We start from the raw sequence: 27,026 nt of genomic DNA, 5'->3' as shown, positions 1-27,026 counted from the left end.
TGTGGCGCCAGCACACCGGGTTCTAGTCCCGGTCGGGGCGCTGGATTCTGTCCCGGTTGCCCCTCTTCCAGGCCAGCTCTCTGCTGTGGCCAGGGAGTGCAGTGGAGGATGGCCCAAGTGCTTGGGCCCTGCACCCCATGGGAGACCAGGATAAGTACCTGGCTCCTGCCATCGGATCAGTGTGGTGTGCCGGCCGCAGTGGGCCGGCCGCGGTGGCCATTGGAGGGTGAACCAACGGCAAAGGAAGACCTTTCTCTCTGTCTCTCTCTCTCTCACTGTCCACTCTGTCTGTCAAAAAATAATAAAAAATAAACAAATAAAAAATAAATTAAAAAAAAGAATCCCATATGGACACTGGTTTGAGTCCCGGCTGCACCACTTCCTATCTAGCTCTCTGCTATGGACTGGGAAAGCAGTAGAAGATGGCGTACGTCCTTGGGCCCCTGCACCTATGTGGAAGACCCAAAAGAAGCTCCTGGCTCCTGGCTTCAGATTGGTGTAGCTCTGGCCATTGCACCTATTTGGGGAGTGAACCAGCAGATGGAATACATCTCTCTCTCTCTCTCTGCCCCTGACTCTCTGTAACTCTACCTTTCAAATAAATAAATAAATCTTTAAAAAAGAAGAGTAAATAAGAAATGAAAACATTTCTTTAAGAATGCCTAAGGCTAGCAACAATGGGCCCTCTTTGATCTTTCCCTCATGGAATTTCTAGTAGCACTGAATTAAGAAGAGAAGGAGTGTACAATTATGTTAATGTCCCCATTCCTCTTTATATAAATCAGTATTTTGAGAAGGACTAACTGAAAATCGGGCCTATAATCACATGAGAGTTATATATAAATAAGCTTCTGGTCACTTATTAAAACACTTGGTTACTCAAAATAGATCACTGTCATCATTATATTTAAACCATCTTTAATTGAATACTAATACATTTTTACTAAATGCTGAAATCACATCAAATCTTGACAACCATTATTTGCTGGAAATGCATGGCTCAACCCAGAAAACACACAATAGGGGCACACACATGAAGTCATATTAGCATGATTATCTGTACAAGCCAAAGAGTGAATATGTATTGGGGATTGTTAAATAGAGAAGATGGAAACATAGAAAATCTTGGAGACATCATGAAAAACTCACCTCTCTCCAGTCATTATGAAAATGTTCTCTGGGGATCATAATTTGTTGTTGAATGGTCAGAGAGATGAGAGGGAAGGCCACGCGGGTAGGAACTGAGAGAAAATCAGAGGTGAGAGTGGGAGGGATTGGGTAAAGGCCAACTAAATAAATGTTCCAGAGAAAATGAATTTTCCAGAAGATGAAAAGTGGGAAGAGAGTTATCCCACCACAGTCATGGGAGAACAGGCCGGAGGAGGGGCAGACCATAATAACACATCATGTTCAGAATGTTAAACTGCACCGTTCCATGGCCAATGGTGAGACTTAAAGAGCACATTGGCAGCAACTGAGAAAGGATGAAGAGCCAAGGAAAGCTAGGGTTTCAATGAAAAGTGGCCAATATTTTCAAAGCTGCATAGGATCCAAGAAAAATGAGGATGTAGGTAGTCTTTTCTTTCAAAAATTTTTTGTCATTGTGCAGTGGTGTGAAGAGCAGAATCACAGCGGAATTAGATGGCAGGCAACCACTGTGGTTTGCAAGATGAGTGAGGATTACAGGAGTGAAGATCTTGGATGCAGACAAAGCTTAAAAGAAGCCAATATGGTGGGCGGGGGAGGGGGGACGTTATAGTGAAGTGGATTAAGCTGTTGCTTGCAATGCTAGCATCACCTATCAGACTGATAGTTCAAGTCATGGCTGCTCTGCTTCCAATTCAGCTTCCTGCTAATGTGCTTGGGAAGGCAATGAAGGTGGCCCATATACTTGGGTCACTAGCACACTTGTGGTGGACCTGAACCTGCTGGCTTCAGCCTGTCCCAGACCTGGCTGTTGCAGCCATTTGGGTAATGAGTCAGAGGTTGGAAGATTCTCTCTCTCTCTCTCTCTCTCTTTTCTGTGTGTGTGAATCCCTCTGTCTTTTAAATAAATAAATAAATATTTTAAAAAGAAGCAAAACTGAGAAAGATGTGAGGAATATGGCTGAAAGTGTCTGGAGAGGGACTTATTTTATTTTGTAGGTGAAGGAGGCTTGAACACAAGGAAATGAAGGAGAGTAATGGGGAAGTTGTTACAGCAGGTGACAGCTGAATCTGTTAGGGTCTGCCTGTTAGTGCAAGAGCATGAATCAGCACTGGGGAGGAGAGCACAGTCCACAGAACTGGATCTCATAACCTATGGCCTCTGCCTCAGTGTATCTCATGTCTGGGGTATTGTCAGATATATGCATGTGTAGTCCAGGACCCTTGTGGATATCTGTGTCCTGCACATTGTAGAGGACCTGCTAACACCTCGCTGCTGGACACAGACAAACTAACCAGTCTTGAGGGAGCCCCAGAAACAACTCAACTTAGAAGAGATATACATCAGGGAATGCTCTTAACTGGAGTCAAAGAAAATTCTTCCCTACAAGTTCCATGGTGTTCACATTAGGGGCCCGAGAACACAGAGAGTTCCTGGCACATCCACCTATGGCCAAGCCTGTGGAAATCTCCTGTAGGCCATGCCATGTGAAGCCTCATCTACTCGCCCAGTAAGGGAGGAGGTGGGCCCAGTCTGTCTCCTGAAGCCCATAGAGCTCTGTTAACTCAGAAGCCAATTAGTCAAGAGCCAAGGAGATAGCTGAATCTAGTGGAATGGAAGTTCCACAGAGGCAGATGCTTTTCTCACCTGGCAAAATGAATACCTGGAAACACTATGTATACTGATCACAGATACTCACAGCTGAGAGCAAGGGACCCAGAAAGTGCTGGTTTCTTGCATTTCTGGCAGTGCAGCAACAGAGCTGAGGAGCTCTGCCAAGATATTGGCAGGTGGGAAAGGGTCAAGGAGTGGCTTGTTGTTTTAATTTTAGTATTTATTTTTATTTATCTTAAAGATAAAGGGATATCTCCCCCCCCCCCAACACCCAGGCCACACACACACAGATTTTCCATCTGCTTTCTCTCTATAAATGCTTGCAATAGCTGGGGCTGGACCAGGCCAAAGGCAGGAGCCTAAAACTCAATCCATGTCCTATGTTCATGGCAGGGATCCAACTACTTGAACCATGACCTGTTACTTTCTGGAGTGCACATTAGTACGAAGCTGTAATCAGAAGCAGAGTTGGGACTTGAAACCAAGTACTCTGATATGAGATGCAAGCTTCCTAAGTAGGCATCTTAACAGCTGTGCCACACTCTTGTTCCCAGATTGGCCTCTCAGGACCAGCAGGGGCTCAGGCAGGTGTTTCCCGCAGAGCACTGGTGTTCGAGATCACCCATGTAGAGCTTGTTTCCTCGTCTATAAAATGGTAATAACACCAAGTCCCTCACAGTTTGTTGTGAAAGCTGAATGAGATAGTGATTGTGCAATTGTTAGCACAGTGGTGGAACACTTCTGGTGTCAGACAAGAGCCTGACATCCCAGCACCTCCTCAGTCAGTGAGTGCGCAGTCACAATGGGGCCGAATGTACAAGGTTTGCACAGTGTTTAGGACTGTACCAATGGTGAATGCACTCAGGTGATCATGACAGTTGTTTGGTCTAAAGAAGATGAGTGACATGAAGGTAAACTGGTATGTTGTCAGCCTGGATCAATATATATCAGAAGTAATGAGCCATTGACTTCTGGGTAATGAGACAAATTTATGATATTGTGACTATATTATAGCTTCTTGGACTTTTTATTGCTTTCCCTGTGCATTAATGTAATAACAAGAAAGATGAATCATTTGTTCCTGAACTGCAAGAAGCCACAGGCAGAGGTGCTCATCATTTTATGCTGGGAAGTCATTTCTGAAAGAAAAATAGCCAGGACTGTGCTGTGGCATTGACTGACAAGTACTTTAAATTTGCAGCTATCCACATTAGATAATTTGTCTCAGAAGTCTTTGGTTCGTGTTTAGGAAGAGCACTTGTATTAAAAAAACATTGTACAAAACCAGCAAAATGTGAGCCCTGAAAACAAATTTTACAAAGATCCTTTTGTGCCTACAATGTTCCGAAATTTGTTCTAGGGATTATGGCACACATTTCCTGTGATCTAGACTTTCATATATAACAGTGACAGACAGAGCCAAATAAATAGATAATTGCAAAGTAATGTGGGCTGGCACTGTGACTCACTTGGCTAATCCTCCGCCTGTGGCGCTGCACCCCAGGTTCTAGTCCCATTTGGGGCTCCGGGTACTAGTTTTGGTTGCTCCTCTTCCAGTCTAGCTCTCTGCTGTGGCCCGGGAGGGCACTGGAGGATGGCCCAAGTGCTTTGGTCCCTGCACCTGCATGGGAGACCAGGAGGAAGTACCCAGCTCCTGGCTTCAGATTGGCGCAGTGCTGGCCATAGCGGCCATTAGGGGAGTGAACCAATGGGGGAAGACCTCTTTCTGTCTTCTTACTGTCTATAACTTTCTCTGCCTCACTCTCTCACTGTCTAACTCTGCCTGGCAAAAAAATAAATAAATAAAGAAGATGGCCCAAGTTCTTGGGCTCCTGTACCTTCATGGGAGACCTGGAAGAAGCTCCTGGCTCCTGGCTTCAGATCAGCTCAGCTCTGGCCATTGTGGCCATTTGGTCAGTGAGCCAGCAGATGGAAGACCTCTCTCTCTGGCTCTGCCTCTCTCTGTGACTCTGTCTTTCAAATAAATAAAATAAATCTAAAAAAAATAAAAAGAAATAGAGGCTGGACCTGAACCCAGGCACTCTGGTTTGGGATGCAGGCACCCCAAGTGGCAGCTTAACTTGCTGTGGTACAACCTCCTCCTCATAGGAGTGGTTCCTAACAAAACTTGGTGAACCATGGCAGGTGTTGTCTTGAACTTTCTATAGCTTTATTATGGTATAATTGACAAATTAAAATCAGATATATTTAAAAATGATATGTTGTGTTTTGATACACATATACATTTTGAAATAATTAAATTAAGCTGCTTATATACCTATCATCTCACATACTTTTTTGTGGTAACATTTAAAATCTACTATATTAGCAATTTTCAAATACATAATAATTTCTAACTATAGTTACTCTGCTGGACTTAGATCCCCAGAACTGATTCATCCTATCTAACTGAAAATTTGTATGCTTTGTCCAGTGGATTCCCATTCCCAAAGTCACGGGTGCTTTTCTTTCTGTGCATGGCTTATTTCACTTGGCATAAAGTCCTTGAGTTTCATCCTTATTGTCACCATAGGAAGGATCTCCTTCTTGAAAGGGTGAGTAATATGTCATCGTATATGTACTGTGAGTCATTCATTCCTTCAACCATCCATGGACATGTAGGTTGCTTTCATATCTCACCTACTGTGAATAATGCTGCAATGAACATAGGAGCACAGATACCTCTACAATATACTGCTTTCATTTCCTCTGGGTGTATGCCCAAAAGAGAGGCTGTTGAGTCATATGGCAGTTATGTTTTTGGTTTTTGAAGCACTTAGCACACAGTTTTCCATAATGGCGTCACCAGTTTACATCCCAACCAACATTATACAAGGGTCTCTTTTTCTCTACATCTTTGTTAGCACTAGCTACTGCTTGTCTTTTTGCTAATGCTGTTCTAACATGTTTGAGGTGGTACTTCATTCTGTTAAGATTTGCATTACTTTACTAGTTACTGCTATGAGTACCTTCTCATATGTCTGTTGGCCGTTTTGTGTCTTCTTTGGACAGCTGTCTATTAGGCTGTTTGTCTATTTTAAAATCAGGTGCTGTTTTTGTTATTAAGTTGGATGAGTTATTTATGTATTTTGTTTATTAATACTTTATCAGGTAAATGGTTTGCAAATATTTCTTCCTAAACAAAAAAACCTCCTTTTAATTTATTGATTGATGATAACATGAATCACTTTTTTGTTGTGGTTTTTATGATACTCGTAAGAATGAAATCTCTCCAACCACAAAGAGCTTCTTTCTTTTCAAATCTTTGCAGAGACCAAATTTCTTTTTTTCTTTTTCTTTCTTTCTTTCTTTTTTTTTTTTTTTTTTTTTTGACAGGCAGAGTGGATAGTGAGAGAGAGAGACAGAGAGAAAGGTCATCCTTTTGCCATTGGTTCACCTCCAATGGCCGCCGCGGCTGGCACGCTGTGGCCGGCACACCGTGCTGATCCGAACGAAGGCAGGAGCCAGTGCTTCTCCTGGTCTCCTATGGGTTGCAGGGCCCAAGCACTTGGGCCATCCTCCATTGCACTCCTGGGCCATAGCAGAGAGCTGGCCTTGAAGGGAGGTAACCGGGACAGAATCCGGCGCCCTGACGGGACTAGAACCCGGTGTGCCGGCACCGCTAGGTGGAGGATTAGCCTAGTGAGCCACGGTGCCGGCCATAGAGGCTAAATTTCTAACACACTAACTTGTGTGGTGGCAGCAATTGTTGACTGTTGGTCAGCAGTAACATGGATCCTAAGACTGTTTTAGGGAGAAAAGTAAAGTTAGAAGTTCTGTGAACGCACTGTGGAGTTCAGACTTGTGTAGACAAGCCCTATCTGGCAGAATTGTTTTTCTTAAAAATTTTGGCTTCCAGATTCCACCGCTGGACAGTTGCCTTACCCTACATAATTTGTTTTGGGGAAGAGAGAAAGGGCTCCCCAAAATAGTGTAACTGCCACTATTCTCTCAGTAAGTTCTTTAATTTTGCCTCTTTGTCTTGATTTGGACTTTCATGTTGAATTATCTATTTTCTAGTGCCCTTTCTAATTAATTTGCCAGGCTAAATTAGTGCCAAATAAATAATGAGTTTCCAAGTTAGCTGACACCATAATGGAACAGAGATTTAATTAATTTACTGTCAAGGGCCTCTACAGACAATTGTATGTTTATAGCATAAAATAATGGTATTTATTAATGGAGAAAGTTTTCCTATTTTAACATGTTGTTTTAATAACTAGACTTCAGAGTGGAAATCTTCTCAATTTTGTCTATATAAACAGCAGGATTCAACTCGAGCAAAAGTCACACATATTTAATATACATATTTAATTTCCTATGAAGTTTTATTTATTTAGCCTGAAGAATAATTGATAACTATCTTAACTACAACTTTTAAAATTTTTATTCAATAAATATAAATTTCTAAAGTACAACTTTTGGATTATAGTGGCATTTTCCCCCATAACCACCCTCCCACCTGCAACCATCCCATCTCCCACTTCCTCTCCCATCCCATTCTTCATCAAGATTCATTTCAACTATCTTTATATACAGAAGATCAATTTAGTATATACTAAGTAAAGATTTCAACAGTTTGCATCCACACAGAAACACAAAATATAGAGTACTGTTTGAGTACTAGTTATACTGTTAATTCATATAGTACAACACATTAAGGACAAAGATCCTACATGGGGAGTAAGTGCACAGTGACTCCTGTTGTTGATTTAACATTTGACACTCTTGTTTATGACATCAGTAATCACCCAAGACTCTTGTCATGAGCTGCCAAGGCTATGGAATCCTCTTGAGTTTGCCAACTCCGGTCTTATTTAGAAAAGGCCAAAGTCAAAGTGGAAGTTCTCTCCTCTCTTCAGAGAAAGGTACCTCCTTCTTTGAAGGCCCATTCTTTCTGCTGGGATCTCACTTGCAGAGATCTTTCATTTAGGTTTTGTTTTTTTTTTGTTTTTTTTTGTTTTTTGTTTTTTTTTTTTTTTTGCCTCAGTCTCTTGCCTTTCCATGCCTAAAATACTCTCATGGGCTTTTTAGCCAGATCTGAATGCCTTAAGGGCTGATTCTGAGGCCAGAGTGCTGTTTAGGACATCTGCCATTCTATGGGTCTGCTGTGTATCCCGCTTCCTATGTTGGATTGTTCTCTCCTTTTTAATTCTATCAGTTAGTATTAGCAGACACTAGTCTTGTTTATGTGATCCCTTTGACTCTTAATCCTATCGATATGATCAAATATGAACTGAAATTGATCACTTTCACTAGTGAGATGGCATTGGTACATGTCACCTTGATGGGATTGAATTGGAATCCCCTGGCACGTTTCTAACTCTACCGTTTGGGGCAAGTCCGATTGAGCATGTCCCAAATTGTACATCTCCTCCCTCTCTTATTCCCACTCTTATGTTTAACAGGGATCACTTTTCAGTTAAATTTAAACACCTAAGAATAATTGTGTGTTAATTAAAAAGTTCAACCAATGGTATTAAGTAGAACAAAAAATATACTAAAAGGAATAAAGTAGTAAGTTGTTCCTCGACAGTCAGGACAAGGGCTGATCAAGTCACCATTTCTCATAGTGTCCATTTCACTTCAACAGGTTTCCTTTTAGGTGCTCAGTTGTCACTGTTCAGGGAGAGCATATGATATTTGTCCCTTTGGGACTGGCTTATTTCACTCAGCATGATGTTTTCCAGATTCCTCCATTTTGTTGTAAATGACCGGATTTAATTTTTTTACAGCTGTATAGTATTCTATAGAGTACATAACCCATAATTTCTTTATCCATTCTACTGTTGATGGGCATTTAGGTTGATTCCATGTCTTAGCTATTGTGAATTGAGCCACTTCCATAGTGGCTTTACCAGTTTTCATTCCCACCAAGAGTGAGTTAGTGTACTTTTTTCCCCACATTCTCACCAGCATCTGTTGTTAGTTGATTTCTATATGTAATCCATTCTAACTGGGGTGAGGTGAGACTGTACCGTGGTTTTGATTTTCATTTCCCTGATGGCTAGTGATCCTGAGCATTTTTTCATGTGTCTGTTGGGCATTTGGATTTCCTTTTTTGAAAAATGTCTATTGAGTTCCTTGATAAAGTATAAGTTGGCTGTAGATGTTTGGATTGATTTCTGGTGTTTCTATTCTGTTCCATTGGTCTATCCATCTGTTTCTGTACCAGTACCATGCTGTTTTGATAACAACTGCCCTTTAGTATATTCTGAAATCTGGGATTGTGATGCCTCCGGCTTTGTTTTTGTTGTACAAGATTGCTTTAGTTATTCGAGGTCTCCTGTACCTCCATATGAATTTCAGCATTTTTTCCAGATCTGAGAAGAATGTCTTTGGTATTTTGATTGATATCACATTGAATCTATAAATTGCTTTGGTGAGAATGGACATTTTGGTGATATTGATTCTTCCAATCCATGAGCATGGAAGATTTCTCCATTTTTTGGTATCCTCTTCTATTTCTTTCTTTAAGATTTTGTAATTCTCATCGTAGAGATCTTTAATGTTGTTGGTTAAATTTATTCCAAGGTTTGATTATTTTTGTGGCTATCATGAATGGGATTGATTTTAGCAGTTCTTTCTCAGCCAAGGAATTGCCTGTGCATACAAAGGCTGTTGATTTTTGTGCATTGACTTTATATCCTGCTACTTTGCCAAACTCTTCTATGAGTTCCAATAGTCTCTTAGTAGAGTTCTTTGGATCCACTAAATAATCATAGCATCTGCAAAGAGGGATAGTTTGACTACTTCCTTCCCAATTTGTATCTCTTTAATTTCTTTATCTTGCCTAATGGCTCTGGCTAAAACTTCCAGAATTATATTGAACAGCATTGGTGAGAGTGGGCATCCCTTTCTGGTACCAGATCTCAGTGGAAATGCTTCCAACTTTTCCCCTTTAATAGAATGTTGGCCATGGGTTTTTCATAAATTCCTTTGGTTGTATTGAAGAATGTTTCTTCTATACCCAATTTGCTTAGAGTTTTCTGTCTGCTCTGTCCCAAGGACCACACAAAGGTTCCGTAGTCCTCACTCTAAGCTCAGATTCCCCTGCAATGTCTCTTACCGTGTAGCCAAAGCCGACTGAATTTTTGGCGTCTCCCATCAAGACTACTCACATCTCAGCCACACCATGAGTTCTCCCACACACCCTCAGTTTTTTTTCCACAGTCCCTGTTCCTAAGCTCCACACATTTGCTAGGTCTTAGTCTCCTGTTATTTCTCCCCACCAGAGTCAGGTTTTTCTGTTTGGCTGAGGGCGGGTGCAGCCCTCATCTGGTACAGCTGTTACATATGTCCAAAATGGCACCTGCTCTATTGTCTTGCTCACCTTTGTAAGGTGAGTGGAGAGAGAATTGTATCTGTACCAGTCCCTTTTATTTTATTTTTCTCTCCTCTAGTTCGGCTGGTGTACTTTCCCCCATGGGGCTTCAAGCCTCACTCCCTTTAGGCTCTTCCTGCCACTTTTCCACCAGTGTCTCGGTTACTGTGGTTTCTCCTCACCTCCCTTTCCAGCGTTGGTGCATAGACTCGGCAGCTGGGGTCCCGAGCTGTGGGCACCAATGCCCTCCACGTAGGTCCACTGTGTCCCTCTAATTCCAGAAGAGTTTCCTCTGCAGTTTTTGCCCTAACTCTTCCCTGAGACTACAGTATCTCCACTTTTATTAAACTATCTTTTCCTGGACTATCAGTGAGCTCACTCCCTATTCTGCCATCTTGGAGCTCTCCCCTTAACTACAATTTTTAAAAATATTCATGGAAGAAGAAGAGGTGAGAATGACCCCTGGACTGACCAAAGCCCCAGCGCTGCTGCATCCCCACATCCAGTGCCTACCTCCCACACTGCTGCTGCCACCATGCCCAAGGGTAAGGCTGAAGGGCTGCTAAAGGAGATGAGGCCAAGGTGAAGGATGAACCACAAAGACAATCCACACAGTTGTCTGCTAAACCAGCCCCTCCAAATCCAGAACCCAAGCCTAAAAAAGCCCCTGCACAAAAGGAAGAGAAGGTCCACAAAGGGAAAAGCTCATGCTGGTAAGAATGGGAATAACCCTGCAGAAAATGGAGATGCCAAAACAGACCAGGTGCAGAAAGCAGAAGGTACCACAGATACCAAGTGAAGTGTGTGCTTTTTTTTTAACTGTGTACTTTTGGTCACTGTACAGTTTGAAATACTATTTTTTATCAACTTTCATAAAAATGCATAATTTTTTAAGCTATGTTGTTAGCACACAGTCCACTTCATTGTTGTTTGGGGGGAAGGGGCAGAGGTCACTAACAGAAGGTCTCTGAAGCTGCATTAATGGGGAAAACACCTTCCCCTTGTAGTTTTGAGATACTTTCTCTTGGTTCCCAGAAGGGATTCCCTGCCTTTGACACACAGCCACCAGGGCACAGAACCTTGTGGCATGGAAAAACTAAATTTGATTTTATGTCCTCTTCTTCCTCCCTGTCTGCCTTCAGCATAGACTTAACTCCCTCAAACCCAGAGACTGGATGGGACCTGACCCCAAACAATTTGGCACCAGCATGACAGGCAGCCTGGACTTCACAGTGACACCCTTGAGATGGGGCCCCTGAGAAGAGCAGCTTCAAATTGAGCATTCTGCCATTTCATTTCATTTCCTGAAAGGCAGGGTGGGCTTGGGAAAGGTTGTTAAACGTGCTAGATGAGAAATGTCAACCCTCACTCTCAACTTCCCTTTCCAGAGCATCACATGCAGACTTCATTGGGTTTCATAGTGGCTGTCTGATGTTGGTAGTCCACTGAAGAAGGGCGTTGAAAGTTGTTGCATACTGTTCATGATTGTCTGCCCATGTCCTACCCGAAACACTGTGAAAAAGAATCAAATACCATGAAAAGAATCTTTAATAAAGTTGGATAGAGTTTGGCTTGGAATAAAATATTCATGATGGTTTTAGAAAGTTTTTGCCCATGTAGTAGATACACAGGCCTACGCAAAAGCTCTGGTAACTGCATTTCACTGGATTGCCAGATTAAAAGTTCTTTTTTGGTAAGTGGTTTCACTATGGATTTCACTGATCAATCTCTTCCACTGTATCTCTAAAGACATCTTTACCTTCTAGCTATCTCTGTAGAACCCTGGCTGGTGGAGACTCAATAACTGAGAACTTCTACTTGGTAAATATATAATATGTGGTCATAATGTCCATAAGAACCCTGATTTATTACTGCATAAAATGTAAAAAAGCACAGATATAATTATCTTTCTTTTCAAGTCCACTGGACTATCTAGAAACTTAATCATACTATAATCATGAAAACCATGAGTTTCCATAGATAGAACCTAAAAAATGTATGATGTATACAAATTATTTAATGTACTGTGTATTCTACACACTGAGGAACTTGTACTGTATCATTTATATTTTTATTCAATCTTGAAGATAATCATAAGATGGCATGCATTTAGTATAGTAGTTAAGATGCAGGTTAAGATGTGTCTATTGTTGGAGAACCTGGGTTTGATACCCGACTCTGGATCCTGACTCCAGCTTTCTACTAATGCAGACCCTGGGAGGCAGTAGTGATGGCTTCTGCCACTCATGTTATTACCAGGATTGAGCTCCTCTTTTGTGGCTTCTACTCAGTCCAGTCTAGACTGTTGTGAGCATTTGAGGAGTGAATCAGAAGATGGAGCTCTTTGTCTCTTTGTTTCTCTATCTCTGAAATTTAAAAAAATTAACAAATTGTATGGAAGGAATCTGTATAAATAATAAAGTATCTGAGAAAGTACTTGAAATAAAGTCTATAAACTATCTGCCTTGGTAGTAATGGGACTAATGGTGTCCATTCTTTTTTTTTTATCATCAACATTATGAAAGACATTGTTGAATTTCCTTTCTTACATATAATTAACATTCTTCCTGAACTGAAAAATGTCAAGATTACATAACTTTGGTACTGTCCTAGAAAATCCAGTTCTGAGGGGATGGTGTACACCTGGGAAAAAATGCCAGAGGATTAAAGTAAATTCTTTTTTTTTTTTTTTTTTGACAGGCAGAATTAGACAGTGAGAGAGAGAGAGAGAGAGAGAGAGAGAAAGGTCTTTCTTCCATTGGTTCACCCCCCAAATGGCCACCTTGGCCGGCTCATAGCACTGATCTGAAGCAAGGAGCCAGGTGCTTCCTCCTGGTCTCCCATGCAGGTGCAGGGCCCAAGCATGGGAGCCATCTTCCACTACCTTCTCGGGCCACAGCAGAGAGCCGGACTGGAAGAGGAGCAACTGGGACGGAACCGGCACCCCAACCAGGAGTAGAGCCCGGAATACCGGCACTGCAGGCGGAGGATTAGCCTAGTGAGCCGCGGCATCGGCCTAAAGTAAATTCTTCCATCTACCCTGTGATTGGAAATATTTAATTTATCTACCCATAAGTTAAAAATTCATTCACTGGGATTAGGAAGTTAAAATATTGCTGCAAAATCTTATTCTTCTCAAAAGTTGTTTTTGTTTTTCAAACAAAATGACTTTTAATGCTTATCTAAGAATTAGAATATAAGGAAAGAAAAGACTAGAATAGAGAAACCAGACTGATTGTTTTCTTCATTTTTTGATAAAGAATAATTAAAACTCCTCATGTCAAATAGAAAATTAAATCATGTATCAACCCTCTCCGCAAAGTTGTTAATCCCTGCTGTGAAATTATGCAAAAACACGACATGATAAAAGTGATCACAGGAATAACAAATGAAACATGATTGATTTTTTTTGGTCATTAATGATTTAGATTTCAGTAGATTAAGTTATAAGACTAGGACAAATGTGCAAATAGGGATCAACCTTGAGTTTCTAGACATACAGGGAGAATATTAACGAATGAAGCAAATAAGGGAGAGTCATGTAAAAGCAGAGGTTCAGTCAGGGCAGTAATGGTACTGTGATTGCTATCAGAACAGTATGGATATTTGGAATTTGATATTACTCTATTTTGAGAAAAATTGGGTAAAGGTTTTTGTGGGAGGATTGGCGTATTATAGAAGGTGTGACCAGTTGGGGTAGAACCCAAGCATTCCCAGGGGCAATGTGTGACTGTGGAGAGTATGGGAAGCTGTTGCCTTGGGTGTGCAGCCCGGTTGGACAGTGATCCCCTGGGGCTATTTCCAACAGGTGAGAAGAAGAGATGGTCTTGGAGTAGAGGAGAATAAAGATAAGCTAATCTTCCAGGGAGCTCTGAGTCTGATTATCACCATGTTTATCTGCATAAAAACCTTCAGAGACTAATGGCCAATGGCCAGTTCTTCAATTCCACCATCTAAATTTTATAGACTGGCCCACAGTAAACCACCTGTGACCAAGCTTTATGGCAATGAGGATCCTAAAATGTCGTGCAGAGTCTTAGCAAGTTGACATAGTACAGTTCACCACAGCTCATTCAAAATGTAGATAGAATGAGATCTGTGGAAAATGGAGGGAAGGGAGATTGCATTCATTTTTGTGCCAATGATTCCAATGAATAAAACTTTTAAAGTGTGAGAACAGAAATAGGAAAGCCATAAACAATATTTCAAATGAAGCTCCTGAAAACATAGGCAGTTTGTGCAGTAAAGAGAAGAGGAAGAGCAAGGAGGATACTGTAAATAAATAAAAGTAACTCTTTGTGATGGAAAATTACATCTTTATAAGCAAGCTATAGTTTTCTATTTGTTTTAAGAAAAAAAACATGATTTAGGTTAAAAGAAGGGTGTGAAAACATATGCAAAATTTGGGGGAATTTCTCTGTAAAGTGAAGGATAATAAGCAGGATATAAAAGCCATCACAGAAAATCCCTATGCTTGAAAGAGAAAAGATAGATTTCCATGGAACACTTTAATGGGAGGATTATTGATGTTTTAAAAACTGAAATTTGGCAGAGTCAATATGAAATAGTAAATAATTGTGCATCTGTGCAGATGAATACTCTTAAAGGGAATATTCTTAAAGGGAAAGATTACCAGCTATACAGAAAATATGTCTTCAGGTTAGTTAGCATTTCATCTCCTTAAACATTTAAAACAAATTTTTGGTTAACAGATAATAATTGTACCATGATTTGATCATTATACTTTATATACATGTGTCAAATTACCATACTGCACCCCAGAACTATGTAAAACTAAAATAATAGCAACAAAATTAAATGTTCTGAGAAAAAAAATAGTGTCAGTTCACAGCTTCCTCTTGAAAACCTCCATTCTTGTCTTTCTCTCTTCCTCTCTAGATAGAGTCAGGCATATAGCTAGACACAAAAACATATATTATGGAATACCCTGCATATATGAATGTATGACTATAAACCTTTTTAGAAAGATTTTACTTAATGAATACAAATTTCATAGGTACAGCTTCATTTGTAATGAATACAAATTTCATAGGTACATACCCTCTCACCCCCACTCTTGTCCCACCTCCTACTCCCTCTCCCATCCCATCCTTCATTAAGATTCATTTTTAATTTATCTTTATATACAGAAGAACAACTCTATACTAAGTAAAGATTTCAAAAGTTTGCTCCCACACAGACACACAAAGTATAAAGTACTGTTTGAAGACAAGTTTTACAGTTATCAATGCATTAAGGACAGAGGTACTACATGGGGAGTAAATACACAGTGACTCCTATTGTTGATTTAACAATTGACACTCTTATTTATGATCTCAGTGATACCACAAGGCTCTTGTCATGAGCTGCCAAGGCTATGGAAGACTTTTGAGTCCACAAACTCTGTCAGTATTTAGACAGGGCCATAAGCATACTGGGAGTCTTCTCCCTTCAGAGAAAAGTACATCCTTCTTCGATGGCCCCTTCTTTCCACTGGAATTTCACTAACAGAGATCCTTCATGGAGATCTTTTTTTTTTTTTTTTTTTTTTTTTGGCCACAGTGTCTTGGCTTTCCATGCTTGAAATGCCCTCATGGACTTTTCAGTCAGATCCGAATGAATGCCTTAAGGGCTGATTCTGAGGTCAGAGTGCTGCTTAGGGGAGCTGCCATTCTTGCTTCTTCCCATGTTGGATCATTCTCTCCTTTTTAATTCTATCTATTGTTATTACCAGAGATTTGGTCTTATTTATGTGATCTCTTTGAAACTTAATCCTATCGACATAATCAATTACACACTTATATAATCACTTTAACACTTAAGATGGCATTTTTACCACCCAGCTTAATGGGATTTTTTTTTACCATTGTGTAGTATTCCACAGAGTACATATCCTGTAATTTCTTTAACCCATCTTCTGTTGATGGGCATTTAGGTTGATTCCATGTTGATTCCATGTCTTAGCTATGGTGAATTGAGCTGCAATAAACATGGAGGTGCAGATAGTTCTTGTATTTGCTGATTTCATTCCCCTTGGGTAAATTCTGAGCAGTGGGATGGCTGGGTAGTGTGGTAGGACTAGATTCAGATTTCTGAGATATCTCCAAACTGTCTTCCATAGTGGCTTTACCAGTTTGCATTCCCACCAAGAGTGGTTTAGTGTACCTTTTTCCCCATATCCTCACCAGCATCTGTTGTTAGTTGATTTCTGTATGTAATCATTCTAACTGGGGTGAGGTGAGAGTGCACTGTGTTTTTTTTTTATTTTTAACTTTTATTTAATGAATATAAATTTCCAAAGTACAGCTTATGGATTACAATGGCTTCCCCCCCATAACGTCCCTCCCACCCACAACCCTCCCCTTTCCCACTCCCTCTCCTCTTCCATTCACATCAAGATTCATTTTCGTTTCTCTTTATATACAGAAGATCAGTTTAGCATACATTAAGTAAAGATTTCAACAGTTTGCTCCCACACAGAAACATAAAGTGAAAAATACTGTTTGAGTACTAGTTCTAGCATTAAATCTCAATGTACAGCACACTAAGGACAAAGATCCTACATGAGGAGTAAGTGCACAGTGACTCCTGATGTTGACTTAACAAACTGACACTCTTGTTTATGGCCTCAGTAATCACCCTAGGCTCTTGTCATGAGCTGCCAAAGCTATGGAAGCCCCCTGAGTTCACCGACTCTGATCATATTTAGACAAGGCCATGGTCAAAGTGGAAGTTCTCTCCTCCCTTCAGAGAAAGGTACCTCCTTTCTTGATGACCCGTTCTTTCCACTGGGATCTCACTCACAGAGATCTTTCATTTAGGTTTTTTTTTTTTCCCCCAGAGTGTCTTGGCTTTCCATGCCTGAAATAGTCTCATGGGCTTTTCAGCCAGATCTGCATGCCTTAAGGGCTGATTCTGAGGCCAGAGTGCTGTTTAGGACATCTGCCATTCTGTGGGTCTGCTGTGTATCTCACTTCCCATGTTGGATCGTTCTCTCCCTTTTTCATTCTATCAGCTAGTATTTGCAGACACTAGTCTTGTTTCTGTGATCCCTTTGGTTCTTAGTCCTATCATTATGATCAATTGTGAACAGAAATTGATCACTGGGACTTGTGAGGTGGCATTGGTACATGCCACCTTGATGGGATTGAATTGGAATCCCCTGGTATGTTTCTAACTCTACTGTTTGAGGTAAGTCAGCTTGAGTATGTCCCGAATTGTACATCTCTTCCCTCTCTTATTCCCACTCTTATATTTAACAGTGATCACTTTTCAGTTAAGTTTCAGCACTTAAGAAGAATTGTGTATTGATTACAGTATTCAACCAAAAGTATTAAGTAGAACAAACAAAAAAAAATACTAAGAGGGATAACATATTAAGTTGTTCATCAAGAGTCAGGACAAGGGCTGATCAAGTCACCATTTCTCATAGTGTTCATTTCACTTTAACAGGTTTCCTTTTTGGTGCTCAGTTAGTTGTCACCTATCAGGGAGAACATGTGGTATTGTCCCTTTGGGATTGGCTTTTTTCACTCAGCATAATGTTTTCCAAATTCCTAACAGGGATCGATCTCTGCACTGTGGTTTTGATTTGCATTTTTCTGATGGCTAGTGATCATGAACATTTTTTCATGTGTCTGTTGGGCATTTGGATTTCCTCTTTTGAAAATTGTCCTTGGCCTATCTCTTAACTGGTTTTTTATTTTGTTGTTGTTGTTCTTGTCTTGATTTCTTTGTAGATTCTGATTATTAATCCTTTATCAGTTGCATAGTTTGTAAATAATTTCTCCCATCTATTGGTTTCCTCTTCACTTTTCTGACTGTTTCTTTTGTCATACAGAAACTTCTCAAATTGATATAATCTCATTTGTTAATTTTGACTTTTACTGACTAAACCTCTGGTAAACTCTTTTGGATTTAATCCTTATCTAATGCAATATTGTTGTGGTAAACATTATTTTCATATTATACATGAGGAAACTCAGGTTTAGAGACATTAAAGAAAGAAACAAAGTTGTTCATCTATAAGTTGCACAACTGAGACAGAGTTGAAATTTCTGTTTTCCCCTGCAGTGACTTCCTAAGCTTGGACTTGTGAGGACATGGACCTGATGGCAGACGTGTCTTATTAGCAGCCCTTATTTTAACATTTGTGCATCTTAGGGCACATGTATTAACAGAGGTCTTAATACCATACATCTAAGTGTTTAAAAATTATAAGTAAAACGAAAACTGTTAAAATATATTCTGTCTTTGTATTCTGAGACATTTGCCTTCACAAGGGCAGTTTTAAATTGAGAATGCCTGCACTCTATGGATTTCCAAACAAAGCATGATCTTCTGTTCCTACCTCTGGCTCTGTTTTACATTCTGAAGAGGCTCATGCATAACTGTGGACACTCCAGTCCATACTGCCACACTGGATCTGACCCTCATTGGCCTCTCTTCTGCCTAGAGGTGCACATACAGCCATCACAGTGTACCTCAAAAAAGGCCACATAGACTCTGGAGATGGGCATGGGACTGTCTGGGAGGGAATTTTAGCTGCCCAGGCATCCAGATTCTGGTGTAGAAAAGTGCTGCGGCTCACTAGGCTAATCCTCCACCTAGTGGCGCTGGTACACAGGGTTCTAGTTCCGGTCAGGGCACCAGATTCTTTCCTGGTTGCCCCTTTTCCAGGCCAGCTCTCTGCTGTGGCCTGGGAAGGCAGTGGAGGATGGCCCAAGTGCTTGGGCCCTGCACCCCATGGGAGACCAGGAGAAGCACCTGGCTCCTGCCTTCAGATCAGTGCGGTGCACCGGCCGCAGTGCGCTGGCTGCGGCGGCCATTGGAGGGTGAACCAACGGCAAAAGGAAGACCTTTCTCTCTGTCTCTCTCTCTCTCACTATCCACTCTGCCTGTCAAAAGAAAAAAAAAAAGAAAGAAAGAAAAAGAAAAGCAGGTCCGATGGAGTGATTACTTGGAATGGGTAATGTCCACATGGTTTTATGAGCGCCTCATTCCAGGAAGAGGAAGCACAACCAGAGCAGGACCAACGAGGGGCAGAGTTCCCTGTGCCCAGGATATTTATTAGATTGGTATTGCTAAAATATGTGCTTTGTAATAGCAGAGAGAAGAACAGATTCTATACTTTTAAATAACCAATCATTACTTACTCATGTCAAACCTCTCTTTGTTCATATTAGAAAGTAATAATTAAAGGACTTTCTGACCCTCTCAAACTCTTGTCCTACTATAATTCCATCCCAGGAAACTAAATTTGAGGTAAAGAGAACAGTTCCAAGTAGCAGATCGACCCCCTAGATATATTCAAAACATTTCAAAAAAATTCTGGGCTATCTGGCTTTAAGACAGAGCTAACATTCTCCCAGCAAATGCTTGACAATAAACCAGGAGCAAAAGAGCAAAATCCAATGCATTGGAAGCCAGTCTGCCAACACACTCCCTGGAAGCTGGGTCAATCATTCATGCAGAGTGATACTGTTGATAAAATCACACCAGGTCTTTTTTTTTTTTTTCTTTAAAGATTTTATTTGTTTGTTTAAGAGGTAGAGTTACAGACAGTGAGAGGGAGAGACAGAAAGAAAGGGCTTCCGTCCGTTGGTCCACTCCCAGATGGCCGCATTGGCCAGAGCTGTGCCGATCCGAAGCCAGGAGCCAGGAGCCAGGAGCCAGGAGCTTCTTCCTGGTCTCCCATGTGGGTGCAGGGGCCCAAGAACTTGGGTCATCTTCCACTGCCTTCCCAGGCCATAGCAGAGAGCTGGACTGGAAGAGGAGCAGCCAGGTCTTGAACCAGCGCCTATATGGGATGCTGTTGCCACAGGTAGAGGCGCCGGCCCCTAGCTCCTTCTTAACATCCAGCTTGAGAAACATCTCAGTCTCCAAGAAGTTTCAAATTTAAAGAAGTTATAATTAAGACTTCAAGACTTCATTTCCTCAAACACTTCACTTTATTCCCGTGACTAGTACAACATACAAAAATGTTTTGTTCTTTAAGTCGATGTAAATTGGATGAAAAGAAAAATTGTAATTGTTTCCTTATATTTTTCATGTTGAAAACTTATATAACATAGGCTTGAGCCAGGAAGAATGTGAGATTCCTATAGTCAGTATTCAGTGGCAGTCTGAAAGGGTACAGACTATAAATGTATAAGGTGGAATATTGGTCACAGTCTCATCTCCAGTTTCCATGGAAATCAGCATATTTACTTAAAGCATGATACAGGATAAAATATCAGGATAAATTTCATCTAATGCAATCATTTTGCTTTTAAGAACATGAAATAGATGTTGAAGCTGAAGAATAAAGAAAAGCTAAAATCTACTGTTGGAAAAAAAGCTGTCATAAAATCATAGTAATAATTTTTAATAAATGAATTTAAATTTAATTCCTGTGCTTTTATTGCAGTGGCCAGTTGGTGAAAATATTGATGTAAGGTCCCTTTCTCTTATTTCTAGATAGAGTGGAAAATTAAATCAATTTTTATAAGCAAGCAGTCACTAAGGACAGTAATGAAAAGAGAATGAAGCCATTTAAACAAGCACTGGTAGCTCAAACACAAATTCAAAGTGTAGGTGAAATGAAGACTTTCCTTAATGAATTTTCCCGATTCTGTAATGTGGGCATTAACTGCCATTGTTTTTTAGTTGTAACATGAAATTATAAAATTGGTAGTTAGATAAAGCCATAGAGATTTTCTGAAAATCATCTACAGCAGTGCTTCTCAAACTTGAATGTGCATTTAGTCATCTGGGGCTTTTGTTAAAATGAAAATGCTTTCAATAGGTCTGTGGTGGGATCTGAGATTCTGCATTTGTAATACTCTCAAATGATATGGGGATGGTTTGTCTTCAAGAATTTCATGGAAAATGCGTATTATAAAAATGATCCATGGATTCCATTTTTTGCACTAAAATGAACTTATTTTTAATTCCATTTTTCCATGAAATTTTTGAAGTCCTTTGTATTAATTCTGCTGGCCTATCCATCATGATTTGGACAGTAAAGGCCTAGAGACTTACCTAAAAATGCTGTTGGGTTTTCAAAATTAAGAGACAAGACACAGGAGCCTGCATCAGAATAGCACCTCCGAATAGCTCTTGGCCAGTACTTTTTATTGAGGAGAATACAAACAGGTGCACGGGACCCAAAACACATATGCCAGGTAAAACTTTAACAAGCATACATCATTAGAAAGGAGATAACAGATAATTAGGGCTCCATGCTCCTTGTCCAGTATAGTATCATCATCCCAATCAATCCTCTTGATCTATCACAGGTTCCTGGAACCAGCATTCTTTCATTAAGCACCCCTGTAAAGATTGTCCTGCTGCCTAATGCTGCCTCATTCCATTGGGAGGGTGTGCCCTCACCCAGCCTGCATGAACACAGACAGGTCTGCTACCATGCTGTATTCCAGGGGGCTGTGGTCCCTATGAGAACACTCAGGCAGAATCCTCTACAAGTACAGATTTTGGGGTCTCATTTCTACTTATTCTTAGTGTGATAGATCTAGAAAATTTCCTTACTTTAAAGATGAGGAAACTGAATTTCAAAGAAGGATAGTGACACCATGGGTGACACTATAGTCACAGCCAAGCCAGTAATAGGTCAATGGCTTCCTAATCCTGGTTCAAGGGTGTTTGTCACCTCCACGTGCCATAGGACAGCAACCTTCCATGTTTTATAGTTAAGATGTGCCTTTAGTACAGTTGCACATGTTTTCTTTTTTCTTTATGGTTATATTTATTTATTTATTTATTTATTTTTTAAACTTTTATTTAATGAATATAAATTTCCAAAGTACAGTTTATGGATTACAATGGCTTCCCCCCAATAACGTCCCTCCCACCCGCAACCCTCCCCTTTCCCACTCCCTCTCCCCTTCCATTCACATCAAGATTCATTTTCGTTTCTCTTTATATACAGAAGATCAGTTTAGCATACATTAAGTAAAGATTTCAACAGTTTGCTCCCACACAGAAACATAAAGTGAAAAATACTGTTTGAGTACTAGTTCTAGCATTAAATCTCAATGTACAGCACACTAAGGACAAAGATCCTACATGAGGAATAAGTGCACAGTGACTCCTGATGTTGACTTAACAAACTGACACTCTTGTTTATGGCCTCAGTAATCACCCTAGGCTCTTGTCATGAGCTGCCAAGGCTATGGAAGCCCCCTGAGTTCACCGACTCTGATCATATTTAGACAAGGCCATGGTCAAAGTGGAAGTTCTCTCCTCCCTTCAGAGAAAGGTACCTCCTTCTTTGATGACCCGTTCTTTCCGCTGGGATCTCACTCACGGAGATCTTTCATTTAGGTTTTTTTTTTTTTTTTTTTTCCCCCAGAGTGTCTTGGCTTTCCATACCTGAAATAGTCTCATGGGCTTTTCAGCCAGATCTGCATGCCTTAAGGGCTGATTCTGAGGCCAGAGTGCTGTTTAGGACATCTGCCATTCTGTGGGTCTGCTGTGTATCTCACTTCCCATGTTGGATCGTTCTCTCCCTTTTTCATTCTATCAGCTAGTATTTGCAGACACTAGTCTTGTTTCTGTGATCCCTTTGGTTCTTAGTCCTATCATTATGATCAATTGTGAACAGAAATTGATCACTGGGACTAGTGAGATGGCATTGGTACATGCCACCTTGATGGGATTGAATTGGAATCCCCTGGTATGTTTCTAACTCTACTGTTTGAGGTAAGTCAGCTTGAGCATGTCCCAAATTACACATCTCTTCCCTCTCTTATTCCCACTCTTATATTTAACAGTGATCACTTTTCAGTTAAGTTTCAGCACTTAAGAATAATTGTGGGCCGGCGCCACAACTCACTAGGCTAATCCTCCGCCTTGTGGTGCCGGCACACCGGGTTCTAGTCCCGGTCGGGGCGCTGGATTCTGTCCCGGTTGCCCCTCTTCCAGGCCAGCTCTCTGCTGTGGCCAGGGAGTACAGTGGAGGATGGCCCAAGTGCTTGGGCCCTGTACCCCATGGGAGACCAGGAGAAGTACCTGGCTCCTGCCATCGGATCAGCGCGGTGCGCCGGCCGCAGCGTGCAGGCCGCGGCAGCCATTGGAGGGTGAACCAATGGCAAAAGGAAGACCTTTCTCTCTGTCTCTCTCTCTCACTGTCCACTCTGCCCGTCAAAAAAAAAAAGAATAATTGTGTATTGATTACAGTATTCAACCAAAAGTATTAAGTAGAACAAACAAAAAAAAATACTAAGAGGGATAACATATTAAGCTGCTTATCAATAGTCAGGGTGAGGGCTGATCAAGTCACCGTTTCTCATAGTGTTCATTTCACTTTAACAGGTTTCCTTTTTGGCGCTCAGTTAGTTGTCACCTATCAAGGAGAACAAGTGGTATTTGTCCCTTTGGGATTGGCTTATTTCACTCAGCATAATGTTTTCCAAATTCATAACAGGGATCACTTTTTAGTTAAAATTTAAACACCTAAGAATAATTGTGTGTTAATTACAGAGTTCAACCAATGGTACTAGAACAAAAAAAATACTATAATAGATAAAGTATTACATTGTACATCAACCATCAGGACAAGAGCTGATCAAGTCACTGTTTCTCATAGTGTCCATTTCATTTCAACAAGTTTCCCCTTTGGAGTTGCACATGTTTTCATACTGGGAAGGGCCTCATGCCTGGGGTTTAATGCTCTGTGGTTTTCATCTTGAAACTAATAATAATTTTATATTTAAATTTATGTTTTTATTGAAGTTCACTGGGACAATGGAGCAGGAGCAGATAGAGGTCTTAGGGTCTCAGTTTATACATGATCTTGTCACTTGCAACCCCCCCCTCCCCCCACCACTTCTATAGTAGATCATCAGCCACCTGCTACCCATCTTGCTTCCCCAGGCTCTGCATGGCCTTGTTTCCACATTTTCCCCCAATTTCTGACAGCCTCTGCCTTTGGTGACTTGAGACTCTTCATTCCATCAGCATGAGGAAAGGAAACACCATTGTTCCTATTAGTACAGTGTGATGTGGGTGCAGTCTTATAGTGAGGATTTCAGCTTCCCCTCTACTATAAGATGAGGCCGACTTCAGGGAACTCACAAGCTGCTATTGAAGTTCTTGAATCTTTTGCTCTTGTTTGTGTGTACCCAAATCACTATCTGGGTGAAGTTAAGAGAGATGTACCTTTTTAAAAAAATATTTATTTGCATATTTGAAAGACAGAGTAATGGGGCAGGGAGAGGAAGATAGGGATCTTCCATATGCAGGTTCGCTCTCAAATGCCCACAGCAGCCAAGGCTGTACCAAGCCAAAGCTCAGAGCCCAGAACTCATAAGTGGGTGGCAGAGATCCAAGCACTTGATCTTCATCTGCTGCCTCCCCCAGGACATATTAGGGGTTGGGTCAGAAGTGGAGTAGCTGGAACTTGAACCTGGCACTCCATTCTGGGCTATGGGTTTTCTAGGCAGCAATGACTGCAGCTCCAAATGCCTGCCCCACAGAGGGATGTATTTGGAAGAGGGATTTCCCGTCAACTCTGCCTGCTGGATCTGTGGTGCTGAAGGAGGTGACCCGAGGATGCCGCGTGCTTATCCTTCATGAGAGCCTGCAGTGTGGCTTGCAGTAAGAGCACCAGAGGCAGCTCTGTCACCTGGGCAACAAGCTGAAGGGTCACAAGGCACAGACACACGGCCGTTTAGCAGTGCGTGGCCTCAGAAGTGAGGCCATTTTCTTTCCTAACAAAAAATTTACATGGTGTCCATGTTTCTGCAGAAGGGAACTTAATTTTCAATGATTTTCTGAGAACAAAAAGGTAATGTCCAATACTTCAACACACTTAAAACAGAAAAGAAGAATGAAGAGAGCAGAAAACAGAAGCACTGGCCAGAGACGGTGCACTGGCATCAAGCAGAAACTGCTGGAGTAATGATTCAAAGTTTTGTTTAACGGGCATGATTGGTGGTGGGGGACATGCTCCTTAGAAACGGTGTCGGTAAGTTCTCAATATCTCAAGAGAACCGAGGCTAGTTCCAGTTTCCAACAGTGAGAAAATTTCCAACTGTTATACACACTAAAACGACCTCCTGGAACACACTGGTGCTTGCCATTCTGTTGGGTGTCTGTTCACTGTGTTGGTTGCTTCCTTTGCTGAGCAGAGGCATCTGAGTCTGGTATGATCACGTTTGTCTAGTTTTGCTGGTTCACTCCTCAAATGTCCTCATTGACCAGGGTTGGGCCAGGCCAAAGCCAGAAAGCTAAGAGCCAGGAGATTGATCTAGATCTCCCACGTGGGTGCAGGGGCCCAAGCACTTGGGTTGTCTTCTGCTGCTTTCCCCAGGCACATTAGCAGGGAGCTGGTTTGGAAGCAGAACAGCTAGGAAATAAATAGTGCTCATATGGGATGTGGCATAACAGGTAGTGGCTTCACCTACTATGCCACAGTATTCTCCCATTTCATACATCTGGAGTTGATTCTTGTAATGGTGAGAAGTAGGGATTTAATTTTATTCTTCTACATACACACATACAGTTTTGCCAGCAACATGTATTAAAGAGATTGTCCTTTCTACAATGTTTGAAGTGTGCTTCTCAGTCTGTTCATGTGATTTTTTTTTACAAGATTTATTTATTTATTTGAAAGACAGAGTTTCACAGAGAGAGAAGGAGAGGCAGAGAGAGAGAGAGGTCTTCCATCTGATGGTTCACTCCCCAGTTGGTTGCAATGGCCGGAGCTGTGCCGATCCGAAGCCAAGAGTCAGGAGCTTCTTCCTGGTCTCCCATAAGGGTGCAGGGGCCCAAGGACTTGGGCCATCTTCTACTGCTTTCCCAGGCCATAGCAGAGAGCTGGGATGCAAACTGGTGCCCATATGGGATTGCTGGCACTTCAGGCCAGGGCGTTAACCCACTGCGCCACAATGCCAGCCCCTGTTCATGTGATTTATGACATTTATTGACTTGTGAGTTTTTTTTTTAAAAAATTTTTATATAAGAGAATCAAATTTCATGTCTTTCATATACACAAATTTATGAGCATAATGATACTTCCCACTCTACACTCCTTCCCTGCTTTGCTTTCATTCCCCTCTTCCTTTTCTTACTTTTATTTTTTACAATGACATAATTTCATTTTACTTTGTAATGTAATCTCAAGCTTAACCCTCCACTAAATAAATAATTCAATAAATAGTAAGTGGAAAAACCACTGTCCCTCAAGAGTATAGACAAGGGCTTTAAATACCAATCAAATCTCAAAATGTCAATACCGCTCATATACTTTACATTTGTTTTGTACTATGTATATTAACTACCATAATTTAGGAAAAACATGATATTTGCCTCTGGCATAAATCCCACTTGATTATGATGTATGCTGTTTTTGATGTGGTTTTTGGATTTGGTTTGCTAGTATTTTGTTGAGAATTTTTGCATCTATGTTCTTCAGGAATGTAGATCTATGTTTTCATATTTGGTTTTGATATCAGAGTGATACTGGTAACATAAAAAGCTCTGCAGAGTTCCATTCTGTTACGTATTTTGGAATAGTTTGAAAGGGTTAGTTAGTTTCTCTTTAAATGTTTTGAAGAATTTGGTGGTGAAGCCATCAGGTCCTCGACTTTACCTTCATGGAAGATTTTAATTGCTTCAATTGTGTTCCTTGTTATGAATCTGTTAGATTCTATGTGTCCTTTTGATTCAGTCTTGAGGGGTTACATTGATACATTTCTTCCAGATTTTTTGTTTGTTAGCATAGTATTTTTTTCATATGAATCTATTTGTTTCTTATGAATCTATTTGAGTTTCTTCCTTTATTATTCTTAGTCTGGGTAAAGATTTGTTTATTTTGTTTATATTAGAAAATGGCTTTTTGTTTGCTAGTCTCTTGTTTTGCCTTTCCATTTCAAATTTGTTTATTTCTGCTCCGAGCCTTATTATTTCTCACCTCCTTTGTTTTTCTTATGACTGTGG

The 27,026-nt window shown here is 40.8% G+C and overlaps 1 pseudogene; it reads left to right on the top strand.

Annotated features, from left to right (window-relative positions):
- The first annotated feature begins 10,620 nt into the window (after positions 1-10,620).
- On the top strand, positions 10,621-10,884 carry LOC103345466 (non-histone chromosomal protein HMG-17 pseudogene; annotated as a pseudogene).
- The last annotated feature ends 16,142 nt before the right edge of the window (positions 10,885-27,026 follow it).

Source organism: Oryctolagus cuniculus, chromosome 1, assembly GCF_051225735.1.
Source record: "Oryctolagus cuniculus isolate XC-2025 breed Fujian yellow rabbit chromosome 1, ASM5122573v1, whole genome shotgun sequence".
In the NCBI taxonomy this organism is placed as follows: domain Eukaryota; kingdom Metazoa; phylum Chordata; class Mammalia; order Lagomorpha; family Leporidae; genus Oryctolagus; species Oryctolagus cuniculus.
The sequence above is the reverse complement of the archived record's forward strand: the minus strand, read 5'-3'. Positions and strand labels throughout refer to the sequence as shown.